Source organism: Salvia hispanica, chromosome 6 (genome assembly GCF_023119035.1).
Source record: "Salvia hispanica cultivar TCC Black 2014 chromosome 6, UniMelb_Shisp_WGS_1.0, whole genome shotgun sequence".
Lineage (NCBI taxonomy): Eukaryota > Viridiplantae > Streptophyta > Magnoliopsida > Lamiales > Lamiaceae > Salvia > Salvia hispanica.
In genome coordinates, this window is record NC_062970.1 from 20,975,114 (window position 1) to 20,993,736 (window position 18,623).

Here is an 18,623-nt window from a genome sequence, read left to right on the forward strand (position 1 = left end):
TATTCATTTAAAAACCACCCAAGATATCATGAATTTTAGTTAGCAAACTCTCAATATTGATGTCAAAGTGGCGTTTGATTGAATAAACAATATTGATATTAATATCATAGACTAGAAAATACTAAAACTTTCCAAATATATTCTTCGGATAGCAATAAAAATTTTTCCCCATTAGATCCTTTTTCGGTTTTACCAACCTTTATAATCTCTTTTTTAGGTAAGAGAGAATTATCACAAACACCGAACTGCCAAAAGGGTAGCCAAAGCCTATCTGGGTTGAATACTTTTTTTCTTTTTACTAGATCTCGCCAAGCCCCCTACGGAAAACTCATGGGGAGATTCATCAAATTTTCCCCTATTTGACCTTCTTAGAAAAAATTAGACTTGTTTATCATATTTCAAAAAAAACCATTTATTTATATTATTTATTCTCATAAATGGGTAAACAAGTGGAGGGGTTGGATACATGCACAAGCCGCCCGTACAAAGGGATGTACGCCGAAGATTTTTTAAGGAAAACCCCAACAATCCCTTGTATGGTGCTTTTTTTTGAGTAATAGGTGAGCTCTCCATCTTCTTGGAAGGGGTACTCCACTTTTTTCCCCCCACCCCGGGTTTGACTAAGCCACTCGCCGGGAAGAGCCCCCTTTTACCTCGTTTCCTCAAAAGTCTCGGCAAAACTTAGTACTTCCCCCAATGTGACCCCCTCAAAGCCTCAATTTGGACTTTATCCAAGGACGGTTGAGACCATGGATGAAGCGGTCTTGAGTGGTTTCCTCCGATTCATTTACTCCAATCTTATTCATCAAAGCAAAAGTTCATAGTAGAATCCATCACACTCAGGATCCCCCCGGGGGTTTTGAAGCCCCCACGAAGTTTGGAAAAAGGGCCCCGGGTACAAAGGACTCCTTCATGATTCGGCAAACCACCCCAGATCGCACCTCTCCCATCCTAGCTATCCTCCTCTTTCTCAACACGTCATTCCACCAAGGTTAGCATTATCCCTAAATTCGGCCAAAGCAATCTTCACCTTATCTCCCTCAATAGTGGGGGGAAAAAGATTTTCCCATTTAGATTCCCACTCCAAGTAGGCTTGGGGATCGAACTTTCCATGGAATTGGGGAAGGGTTTTGGTTTCAAGGTTTTGGACGGATCATCAAACCTTGGTCGGCTCCTCCTCATTTTTATCCCTCCTAAACCTATCCCCAAAGGCCCACCCCCTCCATGTTGATTCCCTACCCATACGAATACCCCTCACTTCCTCCCCCCCCCGCCATGACCCCTTTCCCCCCCCCCCCCCAAACCAACCATTCTCCAAATTGTTAACCCTATCCCAACATTCCCTCCTTTCCCCCCCCTCATACTCCCCTTTCAACATTTTTTGGGAACCCCAAGCCAAAAAATTTGCCCAAGGGAGGGGAGGCCTGCCCCCGCCCTCCCTTCCAAGTGTTGAACTCCCAAATAAAGTGTTTGGGGCAAGATGCGGGCTTCGGATTTTTTTTGTTTGAGCAATGGATTCTTTTGCTCGCACATCCTTTTGGATCATCATCTCTTTTTTAATTCCTTCATCAGCGGGCCATCATGCTCACAAGGTCCCCATCGGGATAAGTCATGTTTTTTTTCCCTCCCCTTCCGCATTTGCCCCCGCCATTTTTTTGGACCGGGGAGGAGGCATAGAGTAAGTACCTACAAAAAAAACAAACATGGGAACTAATCCTAGAGGTTATAAAAAAAAAAAAGTAGAATTTAAGAAGATAACTCAACCTTGATGCCCCAAACCCCCTCAAATCACTCCCCAATAATCACAAAAGGGTTAAAAATTGTAAAAAGGTGGGTTCACCAACTCACAACCCAATTCCAAGATTTTAAATGCTTGAGGTGGATCAATCAAGGTTTCCCTTGGTCAAAAAACGAAGACAAAGCCATAAAACATATTAGCAAGATGCAAGTAAAGAAAAAAAAAACAAGAGTGACACTTTTTTAAATTTGGCATCTTTTTATTTTTTTTTTTATTGATTCCCGCCCAATTTGGAGAATTTTTGGGGGTAGATTCCCAAACAAGTCTAGATCAGGGAAAAAAGGCCATATATAGTCAGATTTGATGATTGGATATGTTTTGTATGGATTTCCCCTAATGCCAAAAAAGGGCAATGATGTTAATTTCCACGGTTAACTAGGCAAACGAAGGATATTTTTGATGAACTTTTGCAGGTACGTAGGTCACATAGCATATATCATACACACCAAATTTCAGCTTAATCTAAGTACAATTGATCAATCCTATCAACCAAACAAAACAGAGCAAAAACAAAGGACAAAAGGCAATTAAATCTAGGGAAATTTGGGGAAAAAACCCTCCAAGAGGAAACAAAGCTCTGCATATAATTCAGAAAAACCAAGGAAAAGAAATGACATCAAGAGGTATTTATACTATGGGGACAAAAATAAAAGGGGACAAAATCTTTCTTGCCCCGGGATTTTTCATAGGGGGAAAAAGCCCGGGCCGGGGGCACTGTTCCCTGAATTTCACCAGCCGGGGGCGCGAAAAAAACCCGGTCGGCCCTCCTCTACGCCTTAACAATGCCCGGCCCGGGGGACATTGGGGAAAAGCCCACCCGGCATTTTCCGGGAAAATGGGCGGCCCCCGTTTTTTCAAGACGATCTCACCTTGGCCTCCCTCCCAGTCCTCCCGCGTGGACTTTGAATGAAAGTTGGGGGCCACCTTTGGGCCCCCTCGCATCTTCCCCCATGGCTCCGCCACGGAGGTCGACAAATAAATCAGGGTTGGGTAAACCCTTCCCAAAAGGAAACAAAGCTCTCAAGCATATAATTCAAAAACCCCGAAAAAAAATGACATCAAGAGGTATTTATACTAGGGGCCAAAAAAAAGAAATTTTGGGCCCCCAAAATTAAAAATCGGCAATCGCCCGGGCGGGGGTTTTTTACATTAAAAAGCCGCCCGTTTTCCTTTTCCCCCGGGATTTTTAACAAACGCCCGGTTTTTTTAAGTCCCCCCTTCTTTTGCGCGATTTCCCTAAAAATGCCTTAACCCTTCATTTGGGCCCGATTGGGATGCAAATCGGAAACCGTTCCAAGGCAAGACAATGGTGGTGTTTCATAGCTTTTGGGTGTCATCTCAATAGGACAATTTCGTTAAACCAATGTTAAACCCTTTACGACTTTTTATGTCATCTCAATAGACGATTTATGATCGACAACGATCCGCCAAATGGTTATGTCGCAAAAGTTAGTGAAACTTTTTTTTCATTTTTTTAGAGCTTGAACTTTGTTTTTGAATCATGTTTAAGGGGGTAATATTTAAAAGGGAAAAACTATTTCATATGTAAGAGAAAAAAACTTCCATTACAAATTTTTGAATGCTTTCCTTTGTTTCTTGAGCATAGCCCATGCGGATGAACATTACTTGATACATTGAGTCAAAAAATGAAAAATTGTTTCAAATTTTAAGGTTTTTTTGTGTCATAATATCCCAAACACGGAGACGAAAAACCACGAAAATTTAAGCCTTTTAAATTTGATCAAAAATTCGCATAAACAAACCGAAAAGGGACGATCTAAGAATATTCTCGGAAACCCAAAATATTAAAAAAACCCAAAAACGCCACCAAGATTGTTTTAAAAAATATTAAAAAAGCAAAACAATTTGTAAGAATTCAAAAAAAATAACTAAAAAAAAGGGGTATGTTTTTGGGCATTAAAAATATTTTGAGTCACCCGAAAAGGGTATATTGGGGCATAATAATCCAATATTCAGCCATAAAAAACCACCTTTGTAGCCAAAAATTTAATCTATTTTTTTGGGTCATATCCACCCATCAATTTAGTAAACTTTAAAAAGGAGAAAGGCCCGATATTAGCACCAAAAAATCCGAAAAATTTTTGATGAACTGGACTTTCGATTTAATCTAATGAATTTTGGTGTGACAAAACCATGGGGTGATTTTGTTCTTCGTTCAAATGTTAATGACATAACCACGTCCAATCAAGAATGAAACCCCGAGTTACATCCACATTTTTCGAACGGGGCCGGGGTTTTGGATCGCTAAATTTTGTTCACCTTCTTAACCCCATGAAAAAACTATGGTGAGATCATCAACCTTTTTGAACCGTCTTTTTTTGGTCCCAACAAAAACCATAGTTCTCAAAAATCAATGGCGTTGTCCAAGGGGGAAAGCTCACCAAAAATTGTTTAAGTCATGGGGATTCGATTCAAACAATTTCAAATCAAAACCAAAAAAATAAGATAAGTAAAAAAAAATTTTTTATCAATGATTTAGACAAAAATGCATAATAAAGACAAATCGCGGGCATACAACACGGAAACAAATACAAATATATGAATTGGAGCATAATAAACAAATTAAAAAAAAAACATAACCAAACCTTGTATTCTCAAGAACGTCATCGGAGTATGATTGATTATCTACGTGCGAAGTAGAATGTGTGTCGGATTATATTTTTGGAGTTGGGAGCTGCCAATGACGATGATATAGAATTGGAAATGGAACAGATTAATTTGGAACACGATTGGAGTTGGAATCTGCAACGACGATGATATAGAATTGAGAATGGAACAGATTAATCTGGAACACGACAGCGACGATTAATAAATCACAAATAATAAATCTTCATGGAAAAAAGTGTAATGAAAATTTGATGGTATATCGACTGAAGAAGATAAAGATACGAAGGAGATGAAATTGAGGAATGTTAACTCATAATTCACGCATATGATTTGTTAGTAGAAAGAGAAATAGCAAGATTATAGGAGTTGCCATAACAATCGAGATGTAGCTAATGACTATAGTGACCTTATTAGATTTTTTAAGAATATACTTTATATTTCTATGACATAAAATTAAAGGTGAAATTTATATACACTGATTTGTGGCTCATATAAACCACTAATATTTTCAGGCAAAGATATCGTTTATGTTTTGGTTGATATAAGTTTTAGAAACTCCACGTGTTATTAGGGTTGGCGGCTGACGCATTATAGCAACCTTCTCATCCTCATCATTTTGCATGTAGACCAATGTATAACATATAGAGTGGTGAGAGTTTCAATACAGTTCAAAATGTTTTGAAATACGAAACAGATAAATGTTGATTTCTGAGTTTATCTTATAAAAGTGAAAAAATGTACTCTCACCATCCCACTCTAAGTGACACATTTTTTTCTTTTTGAGATGTCCCACTCTAAATCACACAGGGCAGGGTAGTGATGAAATGCAAACTCTAAATATTACAAACACAAAACTATGATTTGGACTGTTAGAAAATGTCAACAGATGACAATATAACAACAACAAAAAATGTCAACACCGTGTTGATTCACCACATGAACCAAACATCCATCGCGGCAATGAAAAATCCCCCAATGCGGACTCAATTGCTTGTGTCTTTTGGACCTCTACAACATGCACAGCTTTACACTCTATCTTCATAACAAGTTCCACGTCTTCACGAATCTTCATAGCATTATGCATAGACAAAATGTGTCGTTTGTTTCCCATACGAAGAGTGATCTCTCCCTTTGCTATATCTATAAATGCTTTTCCCGTTGCTAGGAATGGACGCCCCAGGATAATCGGCACATTCATGTCTTCCTCCATATCCAACACTACAAAATCGACGGAAAATATAAAGTCGTGTACCTTCACCAGAACATCCTCAACAATTACTTTAGAATAGGTGACTGATCTATCAGCCATCTGCAGTGTGATTGTAGTCGGCTTGAGAATACCGATCTTCATCTTTCTGAAAAATAATAATGGTAACAAATTTATGCTCGCCCCCAGATCACACAGTGCCTTTGTTTGTCTGTCATTTCCAATGACGCATGAGATATTGAAACTCCAAGGATCTTTAAGCTTGGCCGGTAGCTTTTTCTGAATTATCGCAATACAGTTTTTTAGATATGTTCACCGTCTCATAATCAATCCACTTCTTTTTCTTGGAGAGCACATCTTTTAGGAACTTTGCATATGAAGGCATCTCTTGCAGAGCTTCCACCAACGGTATATTAATGTGCACCTTCCTAAAAACATCGAGAAATCTGTAGAATTGCTCATCCAACTTCTTCTTCTTCACCGCAAATGGGAAAGACACCCTAATTATCTACCTTATTCTTTCCCTTGAAATTCTCTTATGCTCTGACATCTTCCTCAGGAGTACTCTTCATTTCCTCTGCAGGCATAGAAGGTCCTTCATAGCTTTTACCACCTCTTATGCTGGGAATTGGCCCGGTTGATGTTGGACTCCCACAGCTTGAGAGATTTGACTTATCTGATTTTCAATGCTCTTCATGTGTACGTTCAAGCTTTACATGTCATTCTCAACTTTGTTCTCTCACCCCATTAAGCTTCACCGTGTAACATATCTGAATAAACTTGGTGAGATGCTTGTTGGGATCTTCATTGGCCTTCCCCCCAAAAGCATTAGCCTCAACCACATAAAGCAATCCTGGTTTGAGCTCAAAATGATTGGCATTGATCCCATCGTTGCCAATTGGTGGGTTCCCCACCTCTCTGTAAGCGTACATGTTTTGCACTGGCACTATGACTTGTTGTTCATCTTTTTCCTTTAGCTGTTTTACCAGATCTGCAAGTTGTATTTGGAGTTGTTGGACTACCGGATCTGGATGTGGTGCATTGTTCTCTCCGTTGTTTGCCATTGTTATTGCAATAGGAGTAGGCGGTTCTCTCTTAATAGGCGAAAGTGATCGCCCTTGGTTGAGTCTTCTCTGAGCGTTCCTCCTTCGGTTGCATGCTTCGATATCAAGATCGAATAATTCTAAAGGTTTCCATTTAGAGCGAGTAAGCATACAACCTGAAAAGAAAAACACAAAAGTGAGAATACTCAAAAAGAAAAGAAAAAATAAAGCAAGTAAAATCTAGATTAGTAATCTTAATTTTTATCACGATATTAGGCTATAGTAACACAAAATTGTCCCCGGCAACGGCGCCAAAAACTTGACTCAACTTATTTTTAACACAAGTATACCCGCAAGTGTACGGGGCTAATGTAGAAAATAGTAAGCAAAGAGTATCGTATCCACAGAGACAATCAGTGTCAACCTAATTACCACGAACCAACCTCAACTACTATCTAGATGAATCGGAAAGCTTTGGTTTTCCAAATCTACTTAAGAGCAAGGTAAAAACAATTAAAAACAACTAGATAACTAAAAACAAATAAGAGAAAACGGATGTAGATCAAAGATGAGAAGGGTAGAATCCTACGGGATCGATAACAACTATCTCAATTAACTTCCAAACTATGCCAACGAAGGGTCTCAAGGGTAAGTATACAATTTGTAGATTGCTACCTAGAACCGAAGTGTCCTTCCTAGAACTAAGGTAACAACTCCTAAAAGCTCCTAAGATACTTAGCTTCATTCAAAGGCTCAAATCTATCGATTATATTGGCAAAGACGTCAACTTCTCTTCTTTCAAATTAAACTATTCATCTCCTGAGTGTTGTAGTAAAATCCACATGCATTTATAAGGTGATCAATCAAATAAATGTATAAGCACAAGAGAAGTCAAAATAACCACATGAGCCAAGGCATAGAAAAAGAAAATCAATTAAACATAAGAATCATTGTATCTCCCCTGTAGAACTCTGCGGAGGATTTAGCTACTCATGTTCAACACAAAAGTCAAAGAAAAATTCAAAGGAATAATCAAAAACATTTTTTGAACAAGAATGAAACTAAAAGATGAACTCCTAGAATTGGATTAGGCGGATTGGAGGCCTCGTCTTCAATCTTGCGATGAATACTCGTCTTTTGCTCATTCTTGTCTTCTTTCTAGGTGAAAAAGTGGTATTTTTTGGGGTAGGAGGCGTGTAAGTTGTGTTTGGAGGCGTTTCCTACGCATATATATATACCTAGGGTTGACTTTGGGCCCGAAATAAACTGTCGGACGAAGTTGGCGGGTCGCCCGGTTGGGTGTGCGTCAAAGCTGGCGAGTCGCCAGCTGCCTACGGCATTTTTCTCGTGTTTAGCTGGCGGGTCGCCAGGTTCGTTTGCATGCTATGTCACTGCTTTGCTCAGTCTTGGTAAAACGACCATAACTTCTTCTACCAAACTCCGATTGAGACGTTTAAGATATCCACGCGAAGCTATTTAAAAGACGAAGGGAATGGTATGAATTACGTGCGAATCAGACTTCAAAATCTCCAGAAAATCTGTCTTGATCCAAAGCAGCTGCACATCTACATATTTTGTACATTTTTCTACGCTCTTCGCAAAATGGTCAAAATACCAACATAATAGAGAAGTAGCTATAACCATGTCTCAAAGTACACAATATATGATCAAAACCAAGTAAAACTACCCTGTAAAATCATGTAAATCCAAGTGAATCAACCGTGTCAATACAATGTCAACACAACATCAACCGTTGACATCGTGTTGACATTTTTTGTTGCTATTTTTTTGTCATCAATTGACATTTTCTAACAGTCCAAATCATAGTTTGGTGTTTGTACAATATTTAGAGTCTGCATTTGATTGCATCACAAATGAGACATTTCTAAATATAGAAACATCACTCTCTCTACTTTTTTCCTCTCTTACTTTATTTTCTTCACTTTACTCACAAAACAACACTACATAAAATCGCTTGTCGAATTACAAATATTCCACTTAGGCTGGGACGAAGGGAGTAGTTCAAACAATATTTAAACAAAGTTAAATGTCTGGTAATATTTTTAAGTGTTAGTACCTAATTTAACTACTTCCTCTATCCCACCGAAGACGAGTCACTTTGTTTTTTGGTTTGTCGCAATCCAAATGACTTATCACAAAAAAACATTTATCCCTAATTTATTCTTTCTTACTTTATTCTCTCAACTAACAATAAAATATAAATTGTATAAAATCTCGTGTTGCCCAAGAAAATGGACATCTTCCTTAAGATTGATGGAATATTAATTTATTCCTGAAGGACTAAAAAAGATATTCACTCTATTTTTTAATATGACCTTCTCTCTCATAGTTCTCTATCATATTTCCTCTCCCCTCTGTCCTTACTCTCTTTTCTCTCCTCCCTCCTCTTAATTAATAATCATCCATTTATTGTATGCGTGAGTTGGCCAACTAGTAGCCAAAAATCTCGAGTTCGAGTCTTTCGTGGTACGACCTTTAAATATAAAATTCATTTACACAAAAAAATAATTATAAGAATAATTATTATTATCATCCACTGACTTGTAAATAATCAACATATGACTGAATTATCCTTAATTTTAATTTCATTTGCCATAAATCAAGGTTTCTTATAATCTTGCAAATGTTCACGTTCGCTGAAAATGAGTGAACTGATAGTAGTAATCTTTCCGTCTCAATTAAGTTGAGACATTTCTTTTGAGCATTGATACCAAGAAATTGTGTTAAATGGTTTTAATGTAAATAAAATAAGAGTGAGAATAAAATAAGAGTGATTAGATGTTTTATTTTTGAGTGAACTACAAAATTGACCCCTACGTATGATAAGTCGAACGCTAGATGTACCTATGTTTAGAAAAAATGCAACATAAGCCTCTACGTATGAGTATAATATCATTTCAGGTCATTTTTTTCACTATTTTGAGTCTTTTATGCCCTTTAAACCTAAATGTCATTCTAATGATGTTTTAGTCCTTCTCATTTTTATTACTATATAATATTTTATTTTATATTAAAATATTATTTTCGTTAAATTCATAAACATTGTTAAATTAATTAGATTGATAAACTAAAATTACTTATCAATAGTTATCATAGGAATGATTTTTATTTTAGTTAGATATATTTTTGTAAATATACTTTTTTAAAATAAAATCGTAAATCATGCAATAGAGATGATATGATAATTAGAATTGGTAAATGGTAAATATGTTAATTCATCAATTTTATCAAGTTTTATATACTAAAATAATGATGAATAAATGGTAACACTGAAATGCCCTGAGTGGAATTTTTGAAAAAAAGGAGCGTTATAAGGGCATGGAAGACCGAAAAAAGTGAAAAAGGATTCTAATGACTTTATACTCATACGTAGAGTGGTCTGTTGCATTTTTTGAAATATAGATACCTCCAGCGTTCGAGTTTCCATACATAGGGGTGTTTTTTGTAGTTTACTCTTTATTTCTTTCTAAAAAGAAACGACTCAATTTCATTGGGACATCCCAAAAATGAATATGACTCAACTTAATTAGGACAAAAAAAATACTACTTATTCTATTAAAAATACAAATAATAAACATTTAATATGAGCAAAAGTAGACATTAAAATAATTTTAGAAGAGATTAAAATAAAAAAGTCAAAGACGAAAGGATGCAAAATAAAAATAATATAGCAAAATTTTAAATGCAAGATTTTAAAAATGGGTCATATATTATGTATTTTTGTAGTTACAATTGTATGTAGATGGAAGAAGCACTTATAAGATTTGAATAATAAAAGAATAGAATGCAATATGAATTTAGGTTTATTTATATCATATCTATTCATTTGAGACTAGGAAAACTAAGATGATTAAACTAATAAAGCCAGCAAATAAGTTTGGTAGCGTTTTTATTTTAATTTGTGTTTAGTGGGAGAAGACGTGGCTATTAAAGTAATAAAACCAGCAAATAGTTTGGTTTCGTTTATATTGTAATTTGTGTTTAGTGGGGAGAAGACGTGTCTCAAAACAATAATAAGACTCATAGTGGTATATTCAAATTAATTATTGATTAGAAATTTGTTGGGTAGCAAATCCATACCCCATCATGGAATGGGGAAGTTGGAAGCTGTTCAACCCCAATTAATTCAAGATCTTTTGAGAATAACCCAAAAACAAATCTATGCAATTTTGATCCAAAGCAGAAAATATCAACTAATGTGGGATCAACGATCTTAACAAGTGGTAATAGAGCCTAAGCTTTGGATCGGGCTTGGATGAACCCTGGTTAGGGTTGGGCCCTGGAGGACTCAAGTTAGGGTCAGGCCCAGGATGATCCACGGGCCAAGACTGGAAAGACCCATGTTATCGACTGCATTCCCAATATGGTATCGATTAGAGGGGTGGTTTGTTGGGTTACAAACCAAAACCGCATCGGAAAATTGAGGGAAGTTGGAAGATGTATATAATTGTTGACCAACCCCAAATAGTTTGAGCCTTTTGGGAATGGCCCAAAAACAAATGCTTGCGGGATTGACTTAAGTAGACAATATCAAACTAATGTGCAGTCGACGATCCAACACTAAATCACATAACTTCACCCAATCGCACTACTTGATTTGTGGCCTTTCTTGGACAAAAACCTATAATCGACTATTCTAAATACTCCCTCCGTCCCATAATAAAAGTCACATGTTGCCATTTCGGTCCATCCCACAATAAGAGTCACATTTCACTTTTACCATAAATGGTAAGTAGGTCCCACTTTGCTCAAACTCACTTCACTCACATTCTATTATAAACTCAATATAAAAAAGTGGTACTCATGTTCCACTGACTTTTCCAACCTACTATTTTTTATATTTTTGAAAATTCATGCCTGCACTAAGTGTGACTCCTATTGTGGAACAAAAAGAGTAGTCATTAAAATGGCAGCTCACATAAATTTTTATTTTTCGGACTAGTGTTGCAGAGCACATTAAAGAAAATGAGAGAAGACGATTGAAGATAGAAAGGAGAGAAAGGAGAGAAATAAGAGGGGAACCACGAAAGGAATAGAAAATAAATAATACTCAATTTGTCCCTGAAAAGTATGAAATCTTTTTAATGTTGAAAACTTTTTTCTCTCTAATGAGGTGAGACTCATTCTTCACTAACATTTATTTAAAAACTTTTTCTTTCTATCTCCTCTATTTTTTCAGTTAAGCATTAAAACTTATGACAAACTAAATGTTCATACTTTTCAGGAACGGAGGAGTAAGATAGGATAAAGGAGGGAATGGATTACAAATGAAGAAAATGACTAAAACAGCCCTAAGGCTTAATGACATTTTGGAACGAAAAAAGTCTAATGAGTACAAAATTTTTCCAGCGATATACACGAAGTTCAAAGATATGCAACAATATTTTAAAAGAATAGAAGCAAAAGACGTGGGTATCTCGTAAACTTCACTCAAATAATTTAAAATTTACAATTGTATCGAGATCTTGTAGAGTCATAGTCCATGTTGTCTGTGTGAGAGCGGATACTAAATGCCACTATTATTTATGAATATATTTTAAAATTTTTGTAAATTTAAAAATATGTTTTAATCTTTATTGAATTAATGTCTAGAAAATTATTAAAATAGTCTAATCTTTACAAATATTTTTTTTCTGCATCCATTATTATTGTTGTTGTTTGGTGTAAACCCTTTCCATATTAAATCTAACGAACTCTTAAATCGTAATTTAGATTTATTAGTTGAAATCGAATGTAATTTTGTGTCACCTGTGTTTTTAAAACATTATTCTCTCTCATTAGCTTGCGTGTTATAAAAACTAGTATCATACCCGTACGATGCACAAATTGTTTTAGTTTCATCATAGTAAATTCATTTTGAATTAATTACTTAAATTTACATACACAACTATACTTATCTAACGGTTAAAAATAAAACTACTCTCTTCGTCCTAACTAAGTTAATACATAACTTTTGAGCATTGAGATTAAGAAATTGTGTTGAATAAATTAAATGAAAGTAAAATAAATAGGAGAGGAAAATAAGTAGGAGATATGAAGTGAGAATAAAGTAGTTGATGAAATAAGGTACGAGTGATTAGATGTTTTGTTTTTTGTCAAAAAAAAAAATGACTCAACTTTGTTGGGACATATAAAAAATGAATACAACTCGACTTAGTTGAAACGGAGGGAGTACAAAACAAAAAATTTAAAGCTTCCGATGACCATTTTCTATTCTCTACCACAAAAACGAAAACCATAATTTTATATTGTATCAATAGACAACTTAAACACTTAAACACCGCACTTAAACACCATTCATATCAAATAATTAATACCCAAAAATAATTATCCATACTAAATAGCCATTAAAATATAAAGGCTAAGTAGTTATGTATGTAGGACATAAAAAGGTTTATATGATGACAATAAATAACTTATTAATTCATGAGTTTTGAAAAAAAAATTGTAAGAAATATGAAAAATGGAATCACAAATACCATCAACCTCGTAGATACAAAAGAAAATCACACAATCTCTCGCACGTTTGAATAGGCATTCCATAGATTTTCTTACACAATTTATCATCAGCTCACTTCTTTTGCAATCTACTTTTTGCTGCATCTTATGTATCATCTCATTTCCTCCCCATTCTCGATCAATCTTGTAAATACAAATTAAAGTTTTTCAAAAAAATCAAACAATCTCTCGCGTGTTTGAATAAACGAGTTCATAAAATTTCTCATACAATATATCATCTGTTCACTTCTCTTGCAATCTACTTTTGTTACATCATTACATTTCCTCCTCATTCTCGGTCAATTGATGATTCAACATCAAATTTCGTTATCTCATAAGGCATATTATTTTAATTTTTTGATTAATAACTTAAATGAATGAAATGTTGACAACTCAATATCAATTATTGAAATAAACTACAAAATCTTATACTTACATAAAATTTGTTTAATTTTATGCGTAAATAATTGCCTCCAACACCATAATGCACGTAGTGTATATAATTCTTACATTGTATAAATCGATGAGAGTTGATCAATCTACCCATCACTCTTATAAAAGATGGGCAAAATAAAGTTTTATCAAAAGATAAAACCAAATAATATATTGTTTCGAATAACATACGAGATCAATAATTAATATAAGCAAGTTCTGACGCACACACAAGCAAATCATCAAATGTAACCAAGCGAAATTGTAGTTTCAAAATCAATTGCGAATAAAATGACTCACAAATCGAAGTTCACTATGGAAATCAAGCAAAATGTGATGCAAAATTATTGTTGAATTATTACACCACAACAAGCAAGCAATATAATATATAATCAAAAAATACAAAATCTGTAATCAATCACCAAGCAATATAATATATTTAATCAAGCTATCTGACATATGAAATCAGTAATACAAACAATCAATCACTAAATTAAAGTAAGTCACTTATTGCTTGACTAATAATGGTAAATTGCATGATGATGGATTATTAACTGCTTACTTGCACGTACAAACTATAGTTTGATGAATTGCTTGTTTAGTGTTTGGGAATTGCTTGCACTCCCTTATTTGGATCATTTCAAAGTGTTTTCTTATTGCTTACGGACGAATGCTACGAAAAGCTAAAACTGAAGTGCTTGCCTTGAAATGGAGCTTAAAAGAGATCAACATAGACAATGAAATGTACGTTATGTGACACATGAAGACGTACATGGGGATTAAGGTAAAAGATTGGAACTGTGACCTTAATAATAAGCAGTCCAAGGCGTTCCAGTTGCTATGTGCAAAATACTGTCAAGCTATGGTTTACAGTACTGAGAACACGGTGTGGATAAAATGATGAGTACAACAATCTAGAAATCAATCTGAAGATCAAAATTTTTTTATCATAACGGAGGACCAAAACATGACACTGGTTCGGGTGATGACAGTACTGGTTTAAAGAGCCATTCTGGTTGTAATACCCGCACCTTTATTATCTTTTCGTTATGTTCATGTCGAACTAGAGATTTATTTCTCTCTTGTTTTCGTTGTGATATGAAGTTCATTTCATTTCGTTAATGCTTAACGTCGTAATTTGTAAAATAAAGATTTAAAGATAATTGGATGAACAAAGAAAACAAAACAATGTATATATAATAGAAATAAATGAAAGTGTACAAGGATATGAAGATGTATATCCCAGGACCCGGACTAAAGGTGTTCGAAAACATAGGACATTAACCTATATGATCAGCACATGTATGAAATTGTTGAAGAAAATACGGGATACTATATTATTACGAAGGAATGCTACTGGGCCTCGCTCCACCAGCCCAACCTTCGAGAAACCACGGCCCATGTCCGGTCAGCCCATCGAGCCCAGGGCAGCTGGCCCGCGTCTCGAAGCAGCAGCAAGGCAGCCAAGCCTTTTCTTTCACCTACAAGATAAGTAAAAACAGGTTTAATGACTAAGAACAAAAGGAAATAAAAGGGCTACTAATTGAAGAAAAGAAACAACACCTCTTTTCAACAAGAGACTAAGGACTCGCCTAAACGAACAAAAAAAAAAAACGAGCCTATACTCTTCCCTTGTGCAGTCAAACTGCACTTCCTCCAAGTACCACCTGCCACCATCAAAACAATTACTAAATCAAGAAGTACTTCTCTTAAGCATAACACCAAAATTTCATAATTGAAAGTGAGAGAGTACAAGAGCAAAGGGGGATTTGCTGCAGAATAACAACAAGAGGCACGGCAATCCCATTTATTTTCGCACAAGTACATACCCCATAAACCACCAAAAATAGCTAGCAAAGAGCTAAAGAGTTTCGGATTTGATCTCTGCCAAAATACCAACAAACTCCAATACATATACACATATACCTCCCAATCGGTTTCACAACTCCAACACATATCAGTTTCTCTCACATTATCGAGAGAGAGCTAGTGAGTGGGAAGAAGTTCTGTTTAAAGTCCAACAAGAAGAACTGCAAATCTCAGCTCTTTCCATAGGAGTTCAAGGAGGGAGCAAGCCTTGAGGACTTTGGAAATCAGAGTTTAAGCCACTGTCTTTTTGCAAGAGGTATTCCACCTCCACCTTTCTCCCAAATAACATCTCATATCATCATGTAGAATAAGTAGAAAGACATAGAATACTTGCAGTAGCTCTACTCCAGACCCAATGCAGCTAATCTATCTTAGTATCCAATTTTAAGGATGAAAGAATCCTAAGCACCAAGACATATAAACAACAAGAGCATAGTTCTATAGCCACACTAAGTTTAAACACTTCCTAGATGACTCTCAAAATGCTTAAACAAGAGAAATAAAAGAGAAAGAACTTAGCTTTAGAAAGAAACGGTCCGGCGATGGTCGAGCAACGACGAAGGCAGCCGACGCGGGTCGCCGGCGTCGGTGTGACCGCCTCGCGAAGGGAGAGGCAGCGGCGAGCTGCGAACGTCGACGATGGGCGTCAATCACCAGAGGGCGCCGGAGGAAGAGGGAAAGGCGACGCCTTTCCCCTCTCGGCGATTTCGCTGGCGAAGGAAGAAACGACAATGGGCTGCGCTGCGAGGCGGCGGCGGCGTTGGCCTGCGAAGGGGACCGAGAGCGCCTGCCAGCCGTGCTGCGATGGCGGAGCTTGCCGGCACGAGCCGCCGCGTTTCACTTCCGATTTAGGGTTTGTGTGTGGGTGTGATTTGGGGATTTTTGTTCTAAGAAGAGAATGAGACCGAGGGTTGCGAGGGAGAAGCCTCCCTTGCGCCGCCGACCGGAGCAACTAGCGGCGGTAGACGAGGAGGCGCCGCCGTCCCCTTCTTCGGCTAGGGTTAGAAAAAAAAAGGGGAAGGGAATTTGTTGTGTTGTTTGTGGAATAAGAGGGAGGCCGATGGGTTTGGAGAAGGTTTGGGCCTCTCTTTATTTTCTTGTTCTGGGCCTCTTTTATTTAATGAGATGGGCTAGTTATGTAAGTAATTAATTTGGGCCACTAGTTAAATTAAAGAAGGAACCTAATTAAATCATGGGCCTTTCTATGTTATGGATTTAATAAATTAATAGTCCGCTAATTAATTCCACGAGGATAAGTCTAAATTTTCCGGATTTTAGCTTGAGTGCTCAAATGATTAATTTTAAGAAATTATGATACGCTAACGATGAATAGACCTCGAGCCTAATTTTTAGTACTTAAATAAATGGCTTAGGAGGTAACACCCTCTAGTAAAGCGAATAAATTTCTCAAATTTAATTAAATCTGCTGATTTAATTAATAATCAAGAATTCTAGAACTCTTCTAGAAATTTTAGAGAGAGAATAAAATGATCACGCATTTAGGATGCATCCACGTTTAAGCTTAATTGTTTTATCAAAGTCTAATTAAATATTATGTCGTTTACTAAAGGGGCGTCTACGAACGTCGTCTAAGGCCAAGTTAAGGAAATTACGGAAGGAGCTTTAAGTTTTTGAGGTGGGCATTCTTTCAAAACGCGATTTCAGTATGAAAATGTGAATCTTTGCTCAAGTATATTGTCATGCCATGTTTTGTTTTATGATTACCTATCTGCTTGGCTATGCCAATTTAGTTAAATCGAATTCGGGTCCCAGTAGGGCCGCAAACCCTACTCGGACTAGTGTACACATGAGGGGACCGTGAGCTAACAAAGGAGTTGGCCGGTCCAGTGACCGTCGTGGAATGTGGCCACATTCCCGGTTCACATCAGTTTCAGATATGGTATATCTATGTTATGTGATTGCGCAATCAAATCTTTACTCAAGGAAAAGTATTTTAGTGACTCGGGTCTTTTAAGTAAAACCCCGTGATCACTCAACTGTGGCATTGACAATTAAAGATAGAACCATTTTTGGCAATGTGCCCACTGAGTATATCAAATACTCAGCCCTGCATGTTATTTTCAAATGTGCAGGTTGAACGTGGACGAGCAGGCGAAGGTGTTGGGAACGATCCTTAAATAAGTAGATAGGTAGCCCAAGGTAGCATGTCTTCATACGTGCTATTTTGTCTTGGACTCTTCCGCTGCAAATCTAGAATTTTGTGCTAGAAAGCTATGAACTTAGTCTTGATACTCTGAACACGTTTTGACTATGTACCCATATGCCTTTGATACTATTGATTTAAGTGATTTCATCCTTTTTATTGTTGTTCCTTGATTACTGAGAATTGTTTAGTCGCGAAATAGCTACGCTCACTAGCACTAGGGAGTTGTGGTCGTGACACTGGTGGAGATGAAGGTGATGGCACTAGCAAAGTTTAATGCATTGTATGGCAGAAGTGAAGCATATATAAATTTAAAATGTGGGACATTTGTAAAGATCAAGTAGACCTTCTTTCATTATAAAGCAATAATCACATTTGTATCCAATATGCTATTCATATTCTGTAACACACTAAAATATGCAATATGAAGTTAAAATTAAATGTAGCCTGCATCAATATGAAGTTAAAATTAAATGTAGAATTTTGTGCTAGAAAGCTATGAACTTAGTCTTGATACTCTGAACACGTTTTGACTATGTACCCATATGCCTTTGATACTATTGATTTAAGTGATTTCATCCTTTTTATTGTTGTTCCTTGATTACTGAGAATTGTTTAGTCGCGAAATAGCTACGCTCACTAGCACTAGGGAGTTGTGGTCGTGACAGAGTGGTATCAGAGCAACGTTCTTTCGCTCTGGACCCAAGAACCTTCTTTTCAAGCCTTAGTCTAGAATGATAGTACTAGACTAGAATAGTACTAAAATGGAAAGCTTAAAGGGACCCAACACCTCGACTCGTCACGTTCAACTGCAGCAATGAGGTAAGAAAGAAGTTCTTACCAGAAAATTTTCAGTTATTCATGAAAGAACTTGATAAAAGGAAAAATGATTTCTTTCTGAAGATATTGTGAAAACATTGAAGGTTTTCAAGGAAAAGCATGTAAATTCCAATTTTCCTATGA

The 18,623-nt window shown here is 36.4% G+C and overlaps 2 long non-coding RNA genes across 2 annotated transcripts; one reads left to right on the forward strand and one right to left on the reverse strand.

The window, feature by feature from the left end:
* Positions 1-14,795: 14,795 nt before the first annotated feature.
* On the reverse strand, positions 14,796-16,979 carry LOC125196915. The gene is made up of 2 exons (XR_007171960.1): positions 15,191-16,979; positions 14,796-15,108 (listed from the first exon to the last, which is right to left on the reverse strand). It is a non-coding gene; the product is annotated as an uncharacterized LOC125196915 (long non-coding RNA).
* A 90-nt stretch (positions 16,980-17,069) lies between these two features.
* On the forward strand, positions 17,070-17,812 carry LOC125192869. Its single transcript, XR_007171485.1, has 2 exons — positions 17,070-17,132; positions 17,590-17,812. It is a non-coding gene; the product is annotated as an uncharacterized LOC125192869 (long non-coding RNA).
* The last annotated feature ends 811 nt before the right edge of the window (positions 17,813-18,623 follow it).